This window comes from Pristiophorus japonicus, chromosome 4, assembly GCF_044704955.1.
Source record: "Pristiophorus japonicus isolate sPriJap1 chromosome 4, sPriJap1.hap1, whole genome shotgun sequence".
NCBI classification, from domain to species: domain Eukaryota; kingdom Metazoa; phylum Chordata; class Chondrichthyes; family Pristiophoridae; genus Pristiophorus; species Pristiophorus japonicus.
The window spans coordinates 163,455,786-163,480,186 of NC_091980.1; the positions used below are offsets into that span (position 1 = coordinate 163,455,786).

The 24,401-nt window shown below is 45.8% G+C and overlaps 1 protein-coding gene and 1 pseudogene across 7 annotated transcripts in view; one reads left to right on the forward strand and one right to left on the reverse strand.

Annotated features, from left to right (window-relative positions):
* Positions 1-24,401, reverse strand: part of LOC139263147 (intelectin-1b-like) — a 393,914-nt gene that overhangs the window by 263,183 nt on the left and 106,330 nt on the right. The gene's annotated exons all lie outside the window — the stretch shown is intronic.
* LOC139262718 (peroxisomal succinyl-coenzyme A thioesterase-like) overlaps positions 480-24,401 on the forward strand; it is a 74,529-nt pseudogene continuing 50,607 nt past the window's right edge.

The following is a 24,401-nucleotide window of genomic DNA, read 5'->3' on the forward strand; positions in this document are numbered from 1 at the left end:
TGTGACAACACATTGCTCAAAACTGTTTCTTCTGAAAGAAAACAGGGCATCTTGCAAAGGCATGGCAACTGAAGAGTAAATCAATGTTCAATGCTAGAAGTAGAAATCACCAGATACTACATAGCATTGAAGAGAAGCAACAGGATGAGGAGTTTCTGGAGATAAATGTAATCAGGAGCACAAGGGTATCTAACAAGGATTCACGTAATATCATCATCCAAGTAGATGTTGCAGGAACCAGGATACCCATGGAAATCGACACAGAGCATAGTACCAGAATCGTTATATCTCAACAAGTTGAGTGATTTTCCACTGGAGAAGGTGAAGATAGAGCTGTGAGGCTACTCAGGAGAGAACATTCCTGTAGTAGGACGTATCACTGTGCCGGTGAAGTACGAGGATCAGTTTCAGAGCTTGCCTCTGTTTGTAGTGGCAGGAGACAAGCCTGGCTTACAGGTAGAAATTGGTTAAGTTCACGGATGCTGGATTGGAATAAGATTTTTCGTATTGAAATGAAATTTGCATCGAAGGATGATGTCATCAAGCAGTATCTGAAGGTGTTCTGGGAAACACGCAGTCCGATTCAAGGCTTCAAGGTGAGTGTCAGAGTATAGAAGGGCGTCAGACCAGTTTACTACAAGCCATGTCCCGTACCATACGCACTCAAGGAGAAAGATGAGCAAGAACTCAAAAGACGACAAAACTCTTGGTCAAGCACATTCCCAGATTCTGGTTATGAAAATCGCCTAATAATTTGGATGTGAACTACCTTTGAGAACATTATCTCTAAGGTAGATCTAACTAATTGGGCTACACCCATTGTTGTTGTACCTTAGTCAGATGGTAATGCTGATGCGAGAGCCAGGTTACCATCCCTATCACAAGTTACACACAATAGGAAAGAGGTGTTCTATTTTTCATACATTGATGAACTGTCAGTCACAGCTGAAGAGATTGGTAGAGCAACCAAATGTGACCCAGTTATGTCAAAGGTGTAAGATTACAGAGCAAATGGATAGCAAAATCAGAGAAAGATATTCATCCATACTTCATTCATAGGGATGAATTATCAGTGGAGAAAGATTGTATTATGTGGGGTGCAAGAGTAGCTATTGCATCTAAGTTCACATCCAAATTATTAGGCGATTTTCATAACCAGAATCTGGGAATGTGCTTGACCAAGAGTTTTGTACGCAGTTACTTAGTGTGGCCAGATCCAGATAAAGATATAGGTGCTGAAATTCCGATGTCGCTGGTCCGTACGAAGTTTCTACGGACTCGGGAAGGCATCGGAAAAGCCAGTTTTCAGCGCGCAATGCGCATGCGCTGCAAACCGGCTTTTCTGATCTGTCAATTTTCTGGCTTGATAGATCTCATGCATATTGGGAGCGAGGACACTTGCAGGGCAAGATTTGCGATATTTACGCATATCTTGCCCAGCAAATGTCCTCAAAAATCTTGCGCCTGAAAAAGCAGGCATATAGCCTACTTTTACAGGAGCAAGTGTTTAAAAATACACTAAAACATTTTTAAAAAGTTAAGAAAACACATTTTATTGTTCAAAACCTTCCCCCCATGATGGTAAGTTTATTTTAAGGCATAATTTAAAAAACTTATAAAAAATATATTTTCCCGACTTTTTATTAAGAACTTTAATTTAAATGAATCTTAAATATGTAGTGTATTTTTCTATTTTGTATTAGTGTTTTGTGTGTTTGGGGGGGTTCTCATTCATAATAATGGGAACTCCAACTTATGGAGTTCCCATTATTATGAATAAGAAAATACTGCACCTTGATTGGCTGCCCAGAGCCATGTGACTCCAGCTCCAGCATACGGACATCCCAACGTGTACGCGCTCCGATGCGAAGGGAGTGAAGGCCTCAGGATCAGAAGTTCAAACGGGCGCAGTCGGAAGATCTCGATCGGAATTTCAGGCCCATTGAGTACGTCATCAGTTATTGTACAACATGTCAATCGGTAAGCAAGAAACCACCATCAGGACCATTACAGCAATGGAAATGGCCTCCCAGGGTGTGGCAAAGATTACACGTAGATTTTGCTGAGCTAGAAGGAAAACAATTGTTCATCGTGATTGATTGCCATTCGAAGTGGGTTGAAGTGTTTCCGATGCCAATAACAATGAGTAAAACACTAGACAATTTGCAAAGATTGTTTTCTTCATATAGCCTTCCAGAAGAAATTGTGTCTGATAACCAGCCACAATTTTAGACAGTAGAATTTGCTCAGTTCATGAGCAGAAATGGTGTGAAACATACCAAAGTTCCATCGTACCACCCTGCTTCAAATGATGCAGCAGAGTACAATGTACAAATTGTAAAATGTGCCCTCTTTAAGCAAATGCTGGATCCACATTGAAAGAAACAGCAGTTGTCATTGGACCACAAACTAGAAAATTTTCTAATTACTTATCGTAATGCTCCTCATACAACTACTGGTAGAACACCAGCAGAGTTGTTTCTCAAATGAAAGCCACGAACCAGGTTCTCATTGTTCAAGCCAAACTTGGCACAGTCAGTAGAAAAAAAACAATTAAGACAGAAAGAAAATCATGATAGAGGTAGAGAGAGAGAAGTGTGAAATTGAATCAGAAGGTGAGAGTGAAGAACCATCACCATAAATGGCTAAAGTGGTTACCAGGAAGAGTAGTGAAGATAAGTGGTCCTCGCACATATTTGGTCAAGGTGTTTGATCATGGACAGGTTAGGTTTGCTCATGTTGATCATACTTTACCTACAGACGTGGAAGGAGTTGAAAGTTGGAATGATTCAATTATTTCTGATGAGTCAGATAGTCTTGTTACAAGTAAAGTACCAGTAGCAAATCCCACATCAGATGTATTAGAAACAAGTCCAAGAAGGAGTCAGAATTTAAATCTGAGTCCGAGTCAGGCAGACAAACAGTCTGAAGTTGTAGAGAGTCAAAATGCAGTTCAAGGGTTGCCCTTGGAGATAAACTCTCTTCGGGCTCAGCCTAGAATGAGTCTAAGTTCGACACCAAGTTTGGAAAGTTCAGTTCAAGAGAGCGAAGGTATCCTCTTCGAAACAGAAAACAAGCAGTTAAGTTTGATTTGTAAATATGGCAAAATAAGTCGGGGATAGACTTTCCATCAGTTTTGCCTCACTACCACCCACTTACCGCCCATTTAACCACCGAGATGAAGTATAATGCCCATTTATCGCCCATTTGCCCTAAAAATGGAAACTAACGCCTATTTATCGGCAGTGTTAGTTTCAGCATAACGTTAATGCCGAGAATTAGTTAAACTACCTGCCTATATATTTTTTAAATTATGACGTCAACAATAGTGCACCGCAGAGAATACTGTTTAGAATGGAAATTAACGCCCAGAAACCGCCCAGAATATCGCCGAGTGTTACTTTTGGCATCTCGCTCATATATCACCCAAACAATCACTGAAAAAAGTTGCATTCACCTGACCTTAACCCATGGAAGCCATTTTGTAAATCAGAGCACTTTTCATATAAAAGGCTGCTTCAAATTCTGGGAGTTTTGATTTAATCTGTGACTGCTTTTAAGGTGGTTTTAAAATCTGAACAACCATCTAATCATGTTGTGGCCAATTTGAATTTTTTATATGAGTTTTTGGAGGACAATTTATTAATTCTGAACAAAACATTATGGGCTAGAACTTCCATTTTTGAGCTTATTGCCCAAAAATGGGCATTATTTCAAGCGTGGGTGGTAAAAAAGGGTTTTCAGATCGCCAGCTTCTCGCCCTTTCTCAAAACATCTACTTTACATTTTTGAAAATGGGCATTACCATGAGCGATATCAAATGGGTGGTAGCGTTAAATTTTTCTGATCTTCTGCTGTAAAGTGTGGCCGTCCTTAGCAACGGCATGGCAATGCTCGATTCCGCGATCATGACATGTGCAGAAGAGGAGACAGAGAGAGAGGAGCTCAGAGGGACTGAAGGCGCGGCTGGGTGTGGTGTGGCTGCTTTGGGAGGAAGGAGGGAGATTTTAGAGCTTCACAGCAAGTAGGTAAACAGAAAGTAGCTGTTAACAGCCACATTTTTACCGACTTTGCCTTATAATGGAGGGAGAGGAGGAGGCATCATAGCACATTATGGAGACTGACGCTGGAGAGAGCAGTGAGGTGGGAGAGGAGCACATTGGAGGCCGCAGAAGAGCCAGGAAGTTCTTGGACGAGGCAAATGCCTCACGACTGCAGGAGGTCGAGTCACGCTGGGATGCTTTGATACAGGGAGGGCGTGGGAAGCCCACCCCAAAGGCCTACCAGAGGATATGGAGCGAGATAGCAGAGGTGGTCTCATCGGTGACCAACGAGGTGCGCGAGGGCAGCCAATGCCGCAAACGATGGAACGACCTTGTGGGATCTGCAACAGTAAGTATTACATTGATTTACATGTGCTTATGTATTTATATAATTTGATTTGTAACAGTCATGAGTGACTATCAGCAGATGTGAGGTCTTACACTTTTACCGGGAATGTTTTACTCAAAGCCTGCGGTCACGGTGTACATCTTTAGGAAAAGAATAATAATTATCATAATAATCATGATTACATCTGTCGGGTATATGTTGTGTCAGTCTCTGTGACAGTACCTAGCAATGATATCCTGCAATGATCTCATGCCATGTCATCCTGTCACCTTTTACAGAAGAAGCTATCGACGATGAGTTCCATGCAGAGGCGAACGGGTGGGGGACCACCAGTCCCCAGCGACATCACTGAGATGGAGGAGCGACGCGTTCGTGGGGAAGCACCCCAGGACAGCCACGGACGCCTCTGCAGCCCCTGAAGTGATGCCACGTGAGTAAAGCTTATACCATTGCGCGATGTAAAAATCAATAGATGCCACACCAACTCATATCCGACCAATCATATATGACAGATAATTTCTAAAAGTGTCATAGAAATAATGGTGGCCTTATGAAAATCATTGCAATCCATAATGTGTTAAAGGTCATGAAATGTGATGTCTGATGATTTTGAGAGCTGTGGTGTTTTTGTCGTGCATATGCTGCATGTAGCGCTGGACTCACATTGTCACCCTAGCACACCCTTCTCCTCTAACAACCTCATTTGTGTCTTGCAGCTCAGCCAGCAGCTCGGCCCCAGGCAAGGCCACAGAGGCCAGAAGGTGGGGGCACGGGGCAGGAGTCGGCGGATGATCCTACTACATCTGGTGCTGAGGAGCTCCGATTGTTGCCCATCAATCCGCTGGGTCTGTTCTCGACAGATGAGAGCGCGGACTTCAAAGAACCTGCATCGCCACACTCCAGAACCCATTCCACCCCAAGGCCATCTATTGGTCCTCCGGTCATTCCCGCCTCCACTCTGGAGGTGTCGGCCCCAAATACCTCTCCACAGGGCACCCCATTTGTCCCCAGGACAGCGCAGACCCTGCGGAGGCCTCGTGGATGTGGCAGGTCTGTTCCACGAGTGCGACATGACAGCGGAGAGATGGTTCGGTTGTCCAGGAGGACTGTAGACGTTGGTGACCAGCTCATCAAAGCTTTGGGGGACATATCCCAACACCTGGCCACCATGTCTGAGCACATTCCGCGCATAGCAGAGTCCCTGGATGCAATAGCCACAGCCCTCTCAGTGGTCCCAGAGCGCGGCACTCCACCCCTAGATTCCGCACCACCACTGTGAATGACAGATGCGAGCAAGGACCAAGATCCTGCTTCTGCATCAGAGAATGTTGGTCCCAAGGCACCCCCCGCTCCTGTACCCATTCAACCAACGCATCTGCCTTCATCCCCCCCCCCCCCCCAATGAGGCACAGCCTGAGGAGCTCCTCGGCCAGGCGCCGTGGAGCAAGAAGGAAGGGGGGGTGGGAAGGAAAGTGAGGTGCATGTGCGCAGGTGATGGCTGTGTTATATCTCCATCTGGGTGTATGCAATTTGTTGCAATGTATGGGGGCTGAGGACCACGCTCCTGCTTTGCCTTTGTATTCTATGTTGCTGGACATATTGACCATGTGATTTATGTCAGTGGTGGAACAAGTGGGATGTTGGTGGGGGTTGGGGGTTGGGTGTTATTAGCAGTGTTACTTATGATTTCAGACTAATGTTGGTATTAAACTTTTGTTATTGAACATAACCTTGTTGTACATTGTCTCAGACAGCTGGATCGTTACACACTGGTGATTCCTGACCAGGTAAGGGGTAACTACAACTCAACATCAACGTAAACTTTAGCTGGCACCAAGGTGATGGGCACCATTGATGTCTGAGCTGCACACACAGCAATGTGTCAGCATTGTCACTCACATCAGCGCTCTTTCAGGCAAATCTTTCTGATATCAGCTCCTCACATAAAAGTGGGATTTAACAAATGCTAGCCACACCGCTGGCATCTGTCCCGGTTAGCTTCACTTTTTGTGGGCAGTTTTTTGAGCGGGCGATATTCTGGGCGATATGTGTGCGAGGTGGTGAAATTGATGGTGGGCGATCTCCATGGCCGCTAGTTTGGGTAAATATACTCTTTACAACAAAAAACAGTCACCAGGCATAATTATTGAATCTCGGCATGAAGTCGGTGAGGAAAGTAATTTTGGCCAATAAGTCTCCAAAAAAAGCACGTCAGTTTCTATTTTGTGCCAAAATGGTCGATATCTGGGCGTTATACGTCATTTCAGCAGTTAAATGGGCATTAAGTGGCCGTTAAGCAGGCAAAAAAAGTGGAGGTTCTTGCCCATAGTAATAGTAATGGGGCCAGTAATTTCTTAGCCAGTATTGATGACTACTCATGGGATGCAGACTAGAGATGGGAGATGGTATATTGAAGAACATTATGTGCCAAATCAAAGAGGTGGCAGACTGATGAGGTGCGGGGGGGTGGGGGGGGGAACTTACCACTGACGCACTTAAAGGGACAAGCAGTCATACCTGAACTTGTCCACGAATACCTGCCTTAGGAGGCTGCACTTACGAAAGGAGGTCATCAGTGAGATATGCCAGCTCATTAAGAGAGATCTGCAGTCTAACAGCACCATCAGGACCGCACTTCCCATTGAGGTCAAAGTTACTGTGGCACTTTCCTTCTAGGCATCAGGCTCCTTTCATGCCTCAGCTGGCGACATTTGCAGTATCTCTCAGCAGGCCACACATTGCTGCATTCGACAGGTGACTGAAGCCCTTTACGCTCGAAGGATGGACTTTATAAGTTTCCCTTTGACCAGGGAGGCACAGACTGAGAGGGCTTTGGGTTTCTTGAGAATAGCAAACTTCCCCAAGGTGCAGGGAACAATAGACTGCCATTATTGCACCTTTTCAGGATGCAGAGGTGCTTCCTGAATGTGCAACTTGTTGTCGACCACAAGCAAATAATAATGGCAGTAAATGCAAAATTTCCAGGGAGTGTCCATAATGCACACATCTTGCGTGAGAGCACTGTCTCTGGCCTGTTTAAGAGTCAGCCACAAGGTCACGGTTGGATGCTGGGGGATAAAGGATATGGCCTTGCCAGCTGGCTGATGACCCCCCTGCGTAAGCCCCAGACAGAAGCCGAGAAGTGCTACAAAGAAAGCCCATAGCCACGTGCAGTATCATTGAAAAGACAATTGGAGTGCTTAACCAGCGCTTCAGATGCCTGGACCACTCAGGAGGCAAATTACAAAACCACCCTTAGCAGGTCGCTCAATTCATCGTGGTGTGCTGCATGCTGCATAACTTGGCTATTAGGAGGGGACAAGAATTGCCAGATGGGGCTGCCAGTCCACCTCAGGAGAGAGGATAGATGGAAGAGAAGGTGGACGATGACCTCGGGGAGGACAATCAGGCTGACATGGAAAACATGCTCCCCCCCCCTCCCCACCCTTCTAGACCACAGGAAAGGGCCCATGGTGGTTATGCAGCTGCAAGATTGTTGTGTCTGCAGCTCATAAAGGAATTGTTTGCGTTACGTTGGTGACAGATGGTTACAGTTGATTTACATTATGTTTAATCTTTGCCTTTCCTGGCTTGGCCTCCCCAGTGTTTGTATATGCTTAACTGCTAGCTGAAGACAATGCACAACAATGTTAAGTGAAATAAAACATTTTTATTAATAAAATTCTTTTTTAAACACAACACAACAGAACACACCTCCCCCACCTCCACCCTGTGAAACATTTATAAATAACAATACATTTTTAACAACAACAATGATTTTTATAAACACGCATGCACCCCGTCTTCCCCACCCCAACAGTGAAAAATCTTAAAATCTATTAATTGAAAAATCATCAACAGCAACAAATAACATCAATATAATGTAAACAATTTAAACAAGTCAAACACCCACCCACCCAACATTGAACAAATATTTTAACATTAACAAGAACAATAACCCTTCCTGCCTGTAGTGTATGAATAAAGAGTCTGACCAGATACTGTAAGTTCAAAGTAATGTATGACCGTAGTCGTTTATTGCAGGTCTTCAGAGTGCCTCTCCAGCCTGTGAGGCCTCCTTATGTACAGGTGATCCCAAGGGATTGTACGATCCCTTGGGACTCCAGGGGATGAGCCCTCTGGTGGTTAAACGAGGTTTACATAAATAACAACACTCCCCCGCAAAGTCAATAGTGTAACTATTTACATGGTGAGTCGATCTGGGGCCTTCCTTTCCCTGGATGATCATCTCGGAGCAAATGCTGGTTTTGCTGAGTCATTTGTTGGGCCCTCATTGGGCTGCTGTGCAGCTGGCCTTGCTGGGCTGCCTGGTGCGGTGAGTCCTGCTGGGCTGCTGCGGGTGATGGGTTCTGCTTCGTGGTCAACCGCTGGGTCGGTTGCCACTGGTGTGTGTGTTGGGGGGTCAAAAAAGGTAGGGTCTAATGTGGGTTGCTCTGGATAGTCCGTGAATCTGAGTTTGGTTTGGTCCAAGTGTTTCCTGTAGATGAGTCCATTTGAAAGTTTGACCCGAAACACCCTACTCCCATTTTTGCCCACGAAAGTGCCAGGAAGCCACTTGGGACCTTGTCCATAGTTCAACAAAATTGCAGAATGATTAATCTCAATTTTGCGTGACACATTTGTGCTATCATGATATGTACTTTGTTGAAGCCGCCTGCTCGCTACCTGTCGTGTAGATCAGGTTGGACTAACGAGAGCCTTGTCTTAAGTGCCCTTTTCATGAGCAGTTCATCGGGTGGAATCCCAGTGAGCGAGTGGAGTATCATGCGGTAACTAAGCAGGACTCGAGATAGGCGAGTCTGCAGTGAGCCTTCAGTTACCCTCTTCAAGCTCTGCTTGATTGTTTGCACTGCTCTCTCTGCCTGACCATTGCTGGGTTGAATGGGGCAGACGTGACATGTTTGATCCCATTGCGGGTCAGGAACTCTTTGAACTCGGCACTGGTAAATCACGGCCCACTGTCACTCACAAGGACATCAGGCAGGCTGTGCGTGGTAACCATGGCTCGCAGGCTTTCAGTGCTGGCAGCGGACGTGCTTGCCGACATTATCTCACATTCAATCCATTTGGAGTAATCATCTACAACCACTAGGAACATTTTTCCAAAGAACGGGCCTGCATAGTCGACATGGACCCTACACCGTGGTTTGGAGGGCCAAGACCATAAACTTACTGGCGCCTCCCTGGGTGCATTGCTTAACTATGAGCATGTATTACATTTGTGCATGCAGGACTCTAAGTCTGCATCGATACCGGGCCACCACACGTGGGATCTGGCTATCGCTTTCATAGAAACATAGAAAATAGGTGCAGGAGTAGGCCATTCGGCCCTTCGAGCCTGCACCACCATTCAATAAGATCATGGCTGATCTTTCACCTCAGTACCCCTTTCCTGCTTTCTCTCCGTAACCCTTGATCCCTTTAGCCGTAAGAGCCATATCTACCAGTTACATCCTCATTTGAAGATTTGTCAAGCATGATTGCCCTTTCATAAATCCATGTTAACTTGGACCGATCCTGTCACTGCTTTCCAAATGTGCTGTTATTTCATCTTTAACAATTGATTCCAACATTTTCCCCACTACTGATGTCAGGCTAACCGGTCTATAATTACCAGTTTTCTCTCTTTCTCCTTTTTTTAAAAAGTGGTGTTACATTAGCTGCCCTCCAGTCCATAGTAACTGATGCAGAGTCGATAGACTATTGGAAATTGATCACCAATGCATCCACTATTTCTAGGGCCACTTCCTTAATTGCTCTGGGATGCAGACAATCAGGCCCCGGGGATTTATTGGCCTTCAATCCCATCAATTTCCCTAACAAAATTTCCCGCTTAATAAGGATATCCTTTAGCTCCTCCTTCTCACTAGATCCTCGGTCCCCTAGTACTTCCGGAAGGTTATTTCCTTCGTGAAGACAGAACCAAAGTATTTGTTCAACTGGTCTGCAATTTCTTTGTTCCCTGTTATAAATTCACCTGAATTTGACTGCAAGGGACCTACATTTATCTTCACTAATCTTTTTCTCTTCACATATCTATAGAAGCTTTTGCAAACAGTTTTTATGTTCCCGGCAAGCTTCCTCTCATACTCTATTTCCCCCCTTCTAATTAAACCCTTTGTCCTCCTCTGCTGAATTCTAAATTTCTCCCAGTCCTCACCTCAGGTTTGCTGCTTTTTTGCCCAATTTTTTTGCCTCTTCCTTGGATTTAACACAATCCTTAATTTCTCTTGTTAGCCATGGTTGAGCCACCTTTTCCGTTTTATTTTTACTCCAGACAGGGATGTACAATTTTTGAAGTTCATCCATGTGATTTTAAATGTTTGCCATTGTCTATCCACCGTCAACCATTTAAGTATCATTTGCCAGTCTATTCTAGCTAATTCACGTCTCATACCATCGAAGTTACCTTTCCTTAAGTTCAGGACCCTAGTCCCTGAATTAACTGTGTCACTCTCCATCTTAATAAGGAATTCCACCATATTATGGTCACTCTTCCCCAAGGGGCCTCAACACAACAAGATTGCTGATTAGGCCTTTCTCATTGCACATCACCCAGTCTAGGATGGCCAGCCCTCTAGTTGGTTCCTCAACATTTTGGTCCATAAAGCCATCCCTAATACACTCAAGGAAATCTTCCTCCATCGTATTGCTACCCGTTTGGTTAGCCCAATCTACATGTAGATTAAAGTCGCCCATGATAACTGCAGTACCTTTATTGCATGCATCCCTAATTTCTTGTTTGATGCTGTCCCCAACCTCACTACTGCTGTTTGGTGGCCTGTACACAACTCCCACTAGCGTTTTCTACCCTTTGGTATTCCGCAGCTCCACCCATCGAGATTCCACATCAACCAGGCTAATGTCCTTCCTTACTATTGCGTTAACTTCCTCTTTAACCAGCAACTCTACCCCACCTCCTTTTCCTTTCTGTCTATCATTACTGATGTTGAATACCCCTGGATGTTGAGTTCCCAGCCTTGATCACCCTGGAACAATGTCTCTGTGATGCCAATGATATCATATTCATTAATTGCTGCCTGTGCAGTTCATCCATCCACCTTATTATGAATACTCCTCGCATTGAGGCAGAGACTTCAGGCTTGTCTTTGAACACACTTTGCCCTTTTAGAATTTTGCTGCAATGTGATCCTTTTTGATTTTTGCCTTGTGTTTCTCTGCCCTTCACTTTTACTTTTCTTCTTTCTATCTTTTGCTTCTGCCCCAATTTTACTTCCCTCTGTCTCCCTGCATAGGTTCACATCCCCCTGCCATATTAGTTTAATCCCTCCCCAACAGCACTAGCAAACAGTTCCCCTAGGACATTGGTCCCGGTCCTGCTCAGGTGCAGACCGTCCGCATTGAACTGGTCCCACCTCCCCCAGAACCGGTGCCAATGTCCCAGGAATTTGAATTTCCCCTTTCTGCACCACTCCTCAAACCACGTATTCATCTGAGCTATCCTGTGATTCCTACTCTGACTAACACGTGCATTGGTAGCAATCCTGAGATTACTTCCTTTGAGGTCCTACTTTTTAAATTTAAATCCTAGCTCCCTAAATTCAGCTTGTGGGACTTCATCCCGTTTTTTACCTATATCGTTGGTACCGATATGCACCACGACAACTGGCTGTTCACTCTCCCATTTCAAAATGTCCTGCACCCGCTCCGAGACATACTTGACCTTTGCACCAGCGAGGCAACATACCATCCTGGAGTCTCGATTGTGGCTGCAGAAATGTCTATCTATTCCGCTTACAATCGAATCCCTATCACTATAGCTCTGCCACTCTTTTTCCTCCCTTCCTGTGCAGCAGAGCCAACCACGGTGCCATGAACTTGACTGCTACTGCTCTCCCCTGATGAGTCATCCCCCTCAACAGTACCCAAAGCGGTGTATCTGTTTTGCAGGGGGATGACCACAGGGGACCCCTGCACTACCTTCCTTCCACTGCTCTTCCTGTTTGTCACCCATCCCCTGTCTGGCTGTGTACCCTTTACCTTCGGTATGGCCAATGTGCTATTCACGTCATTCTCAGCATCATGGATGCTCCAGAGTAAATCCACCTGCAGCTCCAGTGCCGCAATGCGGTCTATCAGGTGCTGCAGGCGGATACACTTCCCGCACATCATCATTACAATACCTGGGTGGGTACTGTGGAGATCACTAATGAAAGTATCCCTGCCTTTTTTTTGGTACTACTAGCCAATTGCCCCACAGAAGGCAGTCTGCCTGTATAGACATTTCATCTTTGTGCCGCTGGTATGGCTTTATTTCTTCCTGCATTTCTAAAGGGAAACGGGACCAGCTCCGGTGAAGCACACAGCTTTTTATGAAGGACAGTAAGGGGTCCTGGCTCATCCAGATTCTAACCTGTCGGACAGGAGCAGGTGATTGCTCACTCTCGAATGCTTCCATTAGCATAACTAAATCTGCGGGCTGTGCCATCTCCACCCATGGTGGGCAATGGCAGCCTACTGAGAGCATCGGGACAGTTTTCTGTGCCTCGCATGTGGCAGATGGCGCAGTTGTATGCGGACGTGAGCGCCCATCTCTGTTTGCGGGCCGATGCATTCGTATTTATCCCCTCACTTTCAGACAAAAGGGATATCACTGCCTTATGGTCGGTTTCCAATGCAAATTTGAGCCCAAACAAATATTGATGCATTTTCTTTACCCCATAAACACACGCTAATGCTTCTTTTTCAATCATGCTGTCGGCCCTCTCAGCCTTAGACAGACTTCTGGATGCATAAGCAACCGGTTGCAATTTCCTAAATTCATTAGCTTGTTGCAATACACACCTGACACCGTCTGATGACGCATCACATGCTAGTACCAAACGCTTACATGGATCATATAACACAAGCAATTTCTTTGAGCATAACAGTTTTCTATCTTTTACAAAGGCATTTTCTTGGCTTTTACCCCATACCCATTCGTCTCCTTTACGCAGTAAAGCGTGCAGTGGTTCTAACAGTGTGCTGACACCCGGTAAGAAGTTACCAAAGTAGGTCAGGAGTCCTAGAAACAACCGCAGCTCCGTCACGTTCTGTGGTCTCGGTGCATTCTCAATTGCCTCGGTCTTCAAAATCGGTGGGCCTGATGCCGTCCGCCACGATTCTTCTCCTCAGGAACTCCACTTCAGGTGCCAGGAAAATGCACTTTAAGCCAACTAAGAACCTCCTCCAGGATCTGCAGATGCTCGACTGTGTCCCGACCTTTAACCAAGATGTTGTCCTGGAAGACCACGGTGAGTGGGACTGACTTCAGTAAGCTTTCCATGTTTCTCTCCAATATCGCCACAGCTGATCAAATCCCAAACGGGCATCTGTTGTAAATGAAGAGACCTTTGTGCATGTTGATGCAGGTGAGGCCCTTCGATGATTCCTCCAGCTCCTGCATCATGTAGGCTGAGGTCAAGTCCAGCTTCATGAACGTCTTTCCTCCCGCCAGGATCACAAATAGGTCATTTGCCTTTGGTAGTGGGTATTGATCCTGCAGGGAGAAACGATTGATCGTTACTTTGTAATCAGCACAGATTCTGATGGTGCCATCTCCCTTGAGGACTGCAACAATTGGACTGGCCCACTCATTGAATTCGATAGGCAAAATGATGCCCTCTCATTGCAGCCGGTCCAGCTCGATCATCACCCTATCATGTACGGTACTGCTCTCGCCTTGTGATGGATTTGTCGCGCCCCCAGAATTAGGTGGTTCTGCACTTTTGCTCCTTGGAACTTCCCTGATGCCTGATTCGAATAGCGAGGGGAACTTGTTTAACGCCTGGGCACACGAAGTGTCAGACGGGAGAGAGCGCTCGGATGTCTTTCCAGTTCCAGCGTACCTTCCCCAGCCAGCTCCTGCCGAGCAGCATGGGGCCATCGCCCAGTACCACCCAGAGTGGTAACTTGTGCACCGTTGCATCGTAGGAGAACTTTACAGTAGCACTGCCGATTACGGGAATCAGTTCCTTTGTATAAGTTTTCAGTTTAATGCGAATGGGAGTCAGGACTGGCCTTGAGGCTTTGCTGTACCACAATTTATTGAAAGTCTTTTTGCTCATAATGGACTAGCTCGTGCCCGTGTCCAGCTCCATTGACACCGGGAGTCCATTTAATTCAACCTTCAGCATTATCGGGGGACACTGTGGTAAATGTGTGCACCCCATATACCTCTGCCTCCTCGGTCTGAGGCTCTGGTTCGTCATAATCCGCCGTTGATCTGTCCTCCTCTGCAACATGGTGGTTTGCAGTATTAGCAAGGTTTGCAGATCGCCTGCACATATGTTGGAGGTGTCCCATTGTTCCGCAGCCCTCGAAACGTATCCTTTGAAGCGACATGAATGGAAACGATGATCACCCCCGCAGACGAGGCCAACAAGGTGTTAATGGCCTCGGATTCATCACCCTTCATGGTGGACTCTGAGACATCTGTGTGTGTGCAGCTGCAGGCATGTGAGTCTTGCCCTGTACGTTACGATTCGAAAACAACAATATTGTCACTGGTGGCGATGAACGCCTGGGCTATCGCTATGGCTTTACTCAAGGTTGGGGCCTCTACAGTCAAACGTTTGCGAAGTATTACTTCATGGCCAATGCCAAGTACAAAGAAGTACCTGAGCATGTGCTCCAAATGTCCTTCATTTTCAATATGTCCTGCAAGGCATCTTAGCTCGGCAATATAGCTCGCCACTTCCTGGCCTTCGGACCTCTTGCACTTGTACAACCGGTACCTCGCCATAAGAACACTTTCCTGAGGGATAAGATGCTCCAATGTGTACAAATCATCATTCGATTTCTCTGTGGGTTTTGCTGGAGCAAGAATATTTTTCATGAGGCCATACGTTGGTGCCCCACAAACGGTGAGGAGGATCGGCCTTCATTTGGCAGCATTCACTTCTCCTTCCAGCTCGTTAGCCATGAAGTATTGGTCAAGTCGCTCCACAAAGGTTTCCCAATCATCTCCCTCCAAAAATTTCTCCAGGATACCCACTGTTCTCCGCATAGTTGCGGTGGGATTCAACATCTGTATCTCGTCGCCAGTTGCAGTGTATGAATAAAGAGTCTGACCAGATACTGTGAGCTCAAAGTAAAGTGTGACCTTAGTCTTTTATTGCAGGTCTCCAGAGTGCTTCTCCAGCCTGTGAGGCCTCTTTAAGTACAGGTGCTCCCACGGGATTGTGGGATCCCTTGGGACGCCAGGGGATGAGCCCTCTGTTGGTTAAACAAGGTATTTACAGGTTTACGTATATAACTGCCTACCTGCATCCACGCCCCTCCTTTCCTTCCCTGCCCCCGCCCCCGCCGGCCGGGTCTGTACCTCTTCCCCTCCCCTACCAACTCCAAGTCATTTTGCAAAGGGCACCTCGAGTGCTGCTTCAGTGGGGGCGGAGGGAGGGAGCGACAGGAGATCCATTGATTGTCCTGTAGATGGAGACGACGTTTCCGAGGATACATCCTCTGAGGCAGAAGCAATAGCTTCCTCCTGACTCGCATGTGTCTCGAGCAATGTGGGTACGTGACACCTTGTGGTGCAGTGCCGTATTCCGAGACCACTAGCTGCCCTCTGGCATCCATGTTCCCGGGTCAATTGTGCCCACCTATTCTCGATCTCTGCCACTAGAGCAGCATTGGCCTCCTCGCTAAAGCGCTTTGTGCGACTACGTCCTCCCATTTCTACCCCTTCCACACTCCTTCCCCCTCTGCGCTCATCCTTCTTTCCATAGATTCAATTGGATTCATTTAGATCACAAATAATTTCAATTAATTCAGAAATTGCTCAAAAATAACTCTCGTCTCTTCAAAAGTCCAATACTCCACAAACCACACTATCAGCTTTCTCCCCTCTCTCTCTCTCTCTCTCTCTTGCATTCTCTTCTGTGCATGTGCAGATGACTCTGAACCTCCTGAAACATGGGAAAAGATTGCTGTTATGGATGCCGGCCTTGCATGACTGAATAAATCGCTAAAGCCCATTTCACATTGCTACGGCTAATGGTCAAATTATAAAGTGGAAACTTGCGGGTTTGAAAATGGACGATATTCCAGCAATCACAAAAAACAATACAACTGCTAACACTGGAAATACCACCCACTTTTGGGCGATCTGGAGACTAATGCCAAGTCTAGCTGCATATCTTTTGTTGTGCATACCATGCAAGTTATGTTTAATGATTTTGTTATGATTACTTCTTCATTAAGGAGGGAGAAGTGTAATATAAAGCTCCCCCTAGTGGACTACAGCTCCACCTAGTGGACTACTGTGGTAATGCAACTGCTGATGTAAATATAAGGATCATGTGACAAGATCACATGACTAGTTCCTGTAGAGCTATCTTGTGTATGTTTGTGTTTGTGATGTCGTAAAGAATATATCACACTGGTAATTTTCTGTGAATTTTTAACGAGCTGTAGTTGTTTGAATCTGGGAGAATCAGTTTGGAACTACTCAGAGATATAAGTTCAGACTAGCACAGCTCCCATGGCAGTAAGAAATATAGGAAAAAAAAGAAACATTGTATATTAAAATTGATTCGCAAAAAAAAGCTCAGCATTTAGATTGCAACCAGTTATCATTTTCCTTTCTGGAGATAAGTAGAAGGATTTCTATTGTGCGTATGGATATTATATAATGGCCCTGAATTTGCGGTCGGAGGCATCCCACAGGGAAATGGCTCCAATGGGCAAATAAAATGCTGGCTAAGCTGACGGTCCGGTAAGTGTGGAGATTCACAGTCCTGGGCCTCTCCAGAGGTTCACAAGCACCCCTGGGATCACAAGGGCCGGTCCAACCAATGACAAAAGGGAATCCCCATTCATGCTTATAGGGATTTCGTGTGTACGGAAACCCCATCAGTATGAATGGGATTACCTCAAAAAATACATCTACACTCAAAATAATTTTTTTAAATTACATATTTAAAATTAAAATGATATTTAACCAAATTTTTAAAACAAAAATGTAATTTTATGAAAAATAAATGTATCTGTTTTAATGGGCTAAAAATAAACTTTCCCTATTGCACAGGGTTTTTAATGTATAAGTGATTGGTCAAATATATATTTTTTAACTCTTATGCTGGTAAAAGCAAGCCTCGTGTCTGCTTATACCAGGGGTAAGAATTTCATGAGCATTCTCTGGGCAGAAGTTGGGCAAATAACCCAACTCTCCGCCTGTAAATTCCCTTTTTCCAGGGATGAGTTGGATCTGTCAAGAAAATTCTTGACAGATCACAAGTTTGAGATTTTTGTGCAATCCCAGAACTCGCGTGGCCCACAGGGGCCGTAAATTATGGCATATAATATATATATTATATATATGCATGCTCTTGTTATTTACATGCTTATTCAAATGTTGTTAAATAAATTTGTTGAATAGTTTAAACCTGAAAGGTTTGATGTTGTGATACTCCACTGCTTATCAAAGACGGGTGAGCAATCAATGCTCTGGAGGCAAAGAATACTTAACAGAAGTGTTATTCTGTTGGTCAACTTGTGTACGTTAAGATCCGCTGAACTATGTTTCAGTGCACTGCTGCCCTCTCACAGTCACCTGTGCTGCTGTATTGGGTCCTGGACAGAAATCCACCTTCTCCTGGGCCACATTCCATTTCTCTGCTGGCTTCTCGGCTTTACTGTGACCTCCACTTTCTACTGAGTCTGTATTCTTCATTGAACTCTCTCTTTTCCAGCACCTGGTCTGCCTCCCCAGGCTCAGTTTTCTGCTCCTTTGGTACTTTAGACTATGCTGAGGGAGCTCTGATCCGTTCATGCTGTTGCCCCTCTACTCCCACTGTCTCATCACTGATGAGGACATCACCGACCACTTCCTTGCATCACCCAAATCCCCTACCGCCTTTGAACCCCACTTCATTCTGTATCACCCCTGCATAAGATTCTTTCGCAAGTCATTTACAACTGCGCTTTCAAACTCCCAACTGCCAGGTCTTTGGCCCTTCATTCATCATCAATTTGCTCAACCACCTCCTCACTTTCACCTTTGTTGCCCTTGTCCCTATTACAATGTTTACTCTCTCCCATCCTGGTCATTTCCCCATGTATGGCTCCCATCTTTGCTCCCTTAATTCCAAGGGATACAGAATTGAGCGTATTTCATGCGTTGGTTTAGCCATCCATCACCAGATCTGGCCGAATCATGTCAAGCCCTGATTCGGCCTTACTCTCTTCTGATGGGGCATGATTCACCTGGACAGTACAGCTAGCAGCTTGGGATGAACCAGAACTATGGGCAAGAGATTGGAGCTTGGGAAGAAGAGTGGGTTGTAATGATTCAAGAGTCTGGTTACTGTAAACTCAGGGTGAGGGTCACTCAGGTGCAACCTGATCCATCTTTATTCCAACCCAAGAGTGCCAGCGTGATAAAGACACCCAGCTTATATACAGGTGACCAAGCACACATGCCAAATGCGTACAGCCCGACGATTTCCGACCGCGACGCCCTCTGGTGTCTGATGACCCTCAAGCATTAATACATAACAATATTCCCCTTTTAAAATCTTAACAACAGCCTTTTTACAAATTAAGATGGTCTGGGGCTTTCCTCTCACAAGATGATTGTCTCAATTGAACTTTGGCTCTGGACGAGCGTTGTGAGTCCGTTGAGACTGAGAGCTGAGTAGCTGATCTGACCATATCAGAGACTGAAGGTTCCAAGTCAGTAATATCAGCAGAGTCCTCTGATGAGAGAACAATGGTTGGTTGGTCACTGACTGCATCTTCCTCACTCGATTCCAGTTCATCCGTGTGCCGCAGTTTAACCTGGTCATGGTGTTTTCTGCATGTTTGCCCATTCTGGAGCATGACAATAAACACTCTGTTATCGTCCTTGGCTGTAACAGTGCTGGCGATCCACTTTGGACCTTGACCAGAGTTCAGTAGATAAACCGGATCGTTGACCGTGATGTCATGTGACACGGCAACACGATGATGACACCATTGCTGACTTTGACATCTGTTTTCAACATGATCATTCAAATCCGGATGAACAAGAGAAAGCCTGGTCTTCAGATTTCTCTTCATCAGTAGTTCAGCAGGAGAAACCCCAGTAAGCGTATGATGTCTTGACCTGTAACTGAGCAATATACATGACAACCATCTCTGCAGTGAGCCCTGAGTTACACTTTTCATCCTTTGCTTGATCGTTTGAATGGCACGCTCTGCTTGACCATTAGAAGCAGGCTTGAATGGAGCTGATCTCACATGTCTGATGCCATTGAGTTTCAGGAACTCTTGGAACTCAAGACTTGTGAAGCAAGATCCAGTGTCGCTCACAACAATGTCAGGCAAACCATGAGCAGCAAACATGATGCGAAGGCTCCCAATGGTAGCTGCAGACATGCTAGATGACATAACACACTCTATCCACTTAGAATATGCATGTACTATGACAAAAAACATCTTTCCTAGGAACGGGCCCGCAAAATCAACGTGGATCCTTGACCATGATTTGGATGGCCATGAGCAAAGACTCAGCGGAGATTCCACTAGTACTTTACTTAGCTGCATGCAAGTATTGCACTGATGCATGCATGATTCCACATCAGAGTCAATTCCAGACCACCATACTTGAGAGCAAGCAATGGACCTCATCATGACAATACCAGGATGAGTGCTATGAAGTTCACATACAAATTTTTCTCTACCTTTCTTCGGCATGATTACACTATTACCCCACAGTAAACAGTCTGACTGAATGGACAGCTCATCCTTGCGACAGTTGTAAGGTTTGGTCTCCTCACGCATCTCCATCGGTATGGCAGACCAATCACCACTGAGTACACATCATTTCACAACCGATAAAATCTGGTCATGACTGGTCCAGATCCCAACTTGTTGAGCAGTGACAGGGGTTCCTTCACTCTCAAAAGCATCCATTACTAACAGTACATCTGCAGGTTGAGGCGTCTCCATCTCAGTTGTGGGTAAGAGCAGGTGACTCAGTGCATCGGCACAATTCTCAGTACCAGGCCTATGACGGATGACGTAATCATAGGTAGACAATGTCAGCACCCACCTTTGAATGCGGGACGATGCATTGGTACCTTTGTTTTCACCAATGAAATGAGTGGCTTCTGATCTTTTTCTAGTTCAAAACAAAGACCAAACAGGATACTGGTGCATTTGTTTTACCCTATAACACAGGCCAAAGCTTCTTTCTCTACTATACTGTAAGCTCTTTCCGTTTTAGACAGACTTCTCGAAGCATACTCAACACGTTGTAGCTTGCCCGATTCATTTGCTTGTTGGAGTACGCAGCCAACCCCATATGATGAAGCATCACAGGCCAATACAAGATGCTTACATGGATCATAATGAACAAGCAACTTGTTTGAACATTGCAGATTCTTGGCTTTCTCAAAGGCTCTATCTTGAGACGCACCCCAGACCCAGTTGTCGCCTTTTCTTAGCAACACATGCAGTGGCTCTAGTAAACTGCTCATCTGGGTATGAAATTTCCAAAGTATTTGAGTAGCCCAAGGAACGAATGCAACTCTGTCACATTCTGAGGCCTGGGTGCATTTTTGATGGCCTTGGTTTTCAAATCAGTGGGCCTGATGCCATCAGCAGCAATCTTCCTCTCGAGGAATTCAACTTCAGATGCCATGAATACACACTTCGAACATTTCAGCCTGAGGCCCACTTTGTCCAGATGCTGTAGGACTTCAAGATTGTTCAGATGTTCAGCAGTGTCGCGACCCGTGACCAGAATGTCATCTTGAAAGACAACAGTTTTAGGAACGTACTTCAGTAAACTCTCCATACTCCTTTGAAATATGGCTATAGCCGAACAAATCCTAAAAGGACACCTGCTGTAGAGGAACAGTCCTTTATGGGTGCTGATGCAGGTGAGTTTCTTCGAAACTCCTGAGTCATATAGGCTGACGTCAGATCCAGTTTTGTGAGTGACTTTCCACCAGCTAGCATGGCGAAGAGGTCATCAGCCCTCGGTAATGGATACTGATCCTCTTTCGGAAATTGGTAAATCGTAAACTTGTCGTCTCCACAAATCCTGACAGTGCCATTACTCTTCAATACAGGAAGGATGGGACTAGCCCACTCATTAATCTCGACCGATGATATGATCCCTTCACGCTGGAGTCTGTCAAGCTCAATTTCAACCTTCTCCCTCATCATGTAGGGAACAGACCGAGTTTTGTGCTAGACAGGCCTTGCAATGGAGTTCAGGTGAATCTGCACCTTGGCTCCCGTAAAATTACCAATGCCCGGTTCAAACAAAGAAGGAAACTTTTTCAATACTTGAGTACATGAAGTATCATCCACCAAGGACAACCCCTTGACATCATTCCAGTTCAGCTTGATTTTCTTGAGCCAATTCCTGCCGAACAGCGTTGGATCATTACCTGGGACGATCCATAATGCTAGCTCGTGAACCACACCTTCATCTGACATTTTGATTGCTGCACTGCCGAGCACCAGTATGAGTTCCTTCGTGTAAGTATGCAACCTGGCATTGACTGGACTCAGCTTCGATTTCGCAGCCTTAGTGTCCCACAGCTTGTTGAATGTCCTTTGGCTCATTATCGATTCGCTCGCACCCATGTCCAGATCCATTGATACAGGCACACCATTCAGCTTCGCATTAATGACTATCGGCTGGCTCTTGCTGAGGAACGTTAACAGTCCATTCACTTCCTCCTTGGGTTGCATATCCGGGCCATCACTGAACTGGTCCTCATCAACCACATGGTGAGCCGCACCACGCTTGCTCCGTTGTGGACACATCCTGTGAAGATGCCCCACTTTCGAACATCCATTGCATGAATATTGTCTAAACCAACACTGATGAGGCCGATGATTGCCCCCACAACGCCAACAGGGTGAAATCTGGATCGAACCAGTTGGTGGGATCTGAGCAGTGGCAGGCTTCGCGTAAGCAGCTGTGTGCGAAGATGACACCATCTTGTTTACAGTACTTGCCATGGAACTCCGACTCGTCGATGATTTATGCCTCAAATTATCATCCGTCATCATGCATGTCCGGGCAGTCGCGATGGCCTTTTTTTAAATCCTGCATCTCTGCAGCCAACAGCTTCCTGAGGATCACATCATGGCTGATGCCTATCACGAAGACATCACGCAGCATGTCATCCAGCATGTTCCCGAACTTACATGGCTCAGTAAGGCGTCGCAGGTCGGCGACAAATCCCGTCACGCACTGGCCCTCAGCACGAACATGCATGTAGAAACAATAGCGTGATATAATGATCTCCTCTTTTGGCTTCAGATGGTTACCCACCAATGTACACAATTCCTCGTACCCTTTTTCCACCGGATGTACAGGCGAGAGAAGCTTCTTCACGAGGCCGTAAATTTTCAGCCCACAAACGATGAGGAGAACTGCCCTATGCTTAACTGTGCAGGCCTCTGCTTTCATACCGTTGGCCTCAAAATACTGATCCAAGCGTTTGACAAAATCCGCCAATCCGTGCCCTTCATGAATCTTTCCAGGATTCCAACAGTGCCCATTGTGCATGCGCAGGTTCTTAAATTACCTCGTCGCCAATTGTAATGACTCAAGAGTCTGGTTACTGTAAACTCACTCAGGTGCAACCTGATCCATCGTTATTCCAATCCAAGTGTGCCAACGTGACAAAGACACCCCGCTTATGTACAGGTGACCAAGCACACATGCCACATGCCTACAGCCCGATGACCTCCAAGCGCGGCGCCCTCTGGTGTCTGGTGACCCCCAAGCATTAATACATAACATGGGTGACCAGGGACTGATGGGGTCGGGGATTGAGGCTCGGAGCAGGGGCAAGATTGACAGTGGACAAGTATTCACGGGAGAGTGGGGCTAGGGATTTGAAACATAGAAACATGGAAAATAGGTGCAGGAGTAGGGCATCCGGCTCTTCGAGCCTGCACCAGCATTCAATGAGACCATGGCTGATCATTCCTTCAGTAACCCTTTCCTGCTTTCTCTCCATACCCCTTGATCCCTTTAGCTGCAAGGGCCATATCTAACTCCCTCTTGAATATATACAATGAATTGGCATCAACAACTCTCTGCGGCAGGGAATTCACAGGTTAACAACTCTCTTAGTGAAGAAGTTTCTCCTCCTCTCAGTCCAAAATGGCCTGCCCCTTATCCTAAGACTGTGTTCCCTGGTTCTGGACTTCCCCAACCTTCGCTGCACTCCCTCAATAGCAAGAACATCCTTCCTCAGATTAGGAGACCAAAACTGAACACAATATTCCAGGTGGGGCCTCGGACAATTGCAGTAAGACTTCCCTGCTCCTGTACTCAAATCCCCTTGCTATGAAGGCCAACATACCATTTGTCTTCTTCACCGCCTGCTGTGCCTGCATGCCAACCTTCAATGACTGATGAACCATGACACCCAAGTCTCACTGCACCTCCCCTTTTCCTAATCTGATAATATTCTGCCATCGTGTTTTTCCCCCAAAGTGGATAACCTCACATTTATCCACATTATACTGCATCTGCCATGTATTTGCCCACAAACCTAACCTGTCCAAATCACCCTGCAGCCTCTGAGAAACATAGAAAATAGGTGCAGGAGTAGGCCATTCAGCCCTTCTAGCCTGCACCGCCATTCAATGAGTTCATCGCTGAACATGCAACTTCAGTAACCCCTTCCTGCTTTCTCGCCATACCCCTTGATCCCCCGAGTCGTAAGGACTTCATCTAACTCCCTTTTGAATATATTTAGTGAATTGGCCTCAACTACTTCTGTGGTAGAGAATTCCACAGGTTCACCACTCTCTGGGTGAAGAAGTTTCTCCTCATCTCGGTCCTAAATGGCTTACCCCTTATCCTTAGACTGTGACCCCTGGTTCTGGACTTCTCCAACATTGGGAACATTCTTCCTGCATCTAACCTGTCTAAACCCATCAGAATTTTAAATGTTTCTATGAGGTCCCCTCTCATTCTTCTGAACTCCAGTGAATACAAGCCCAGTTGATCCAGTCTTTCTTGA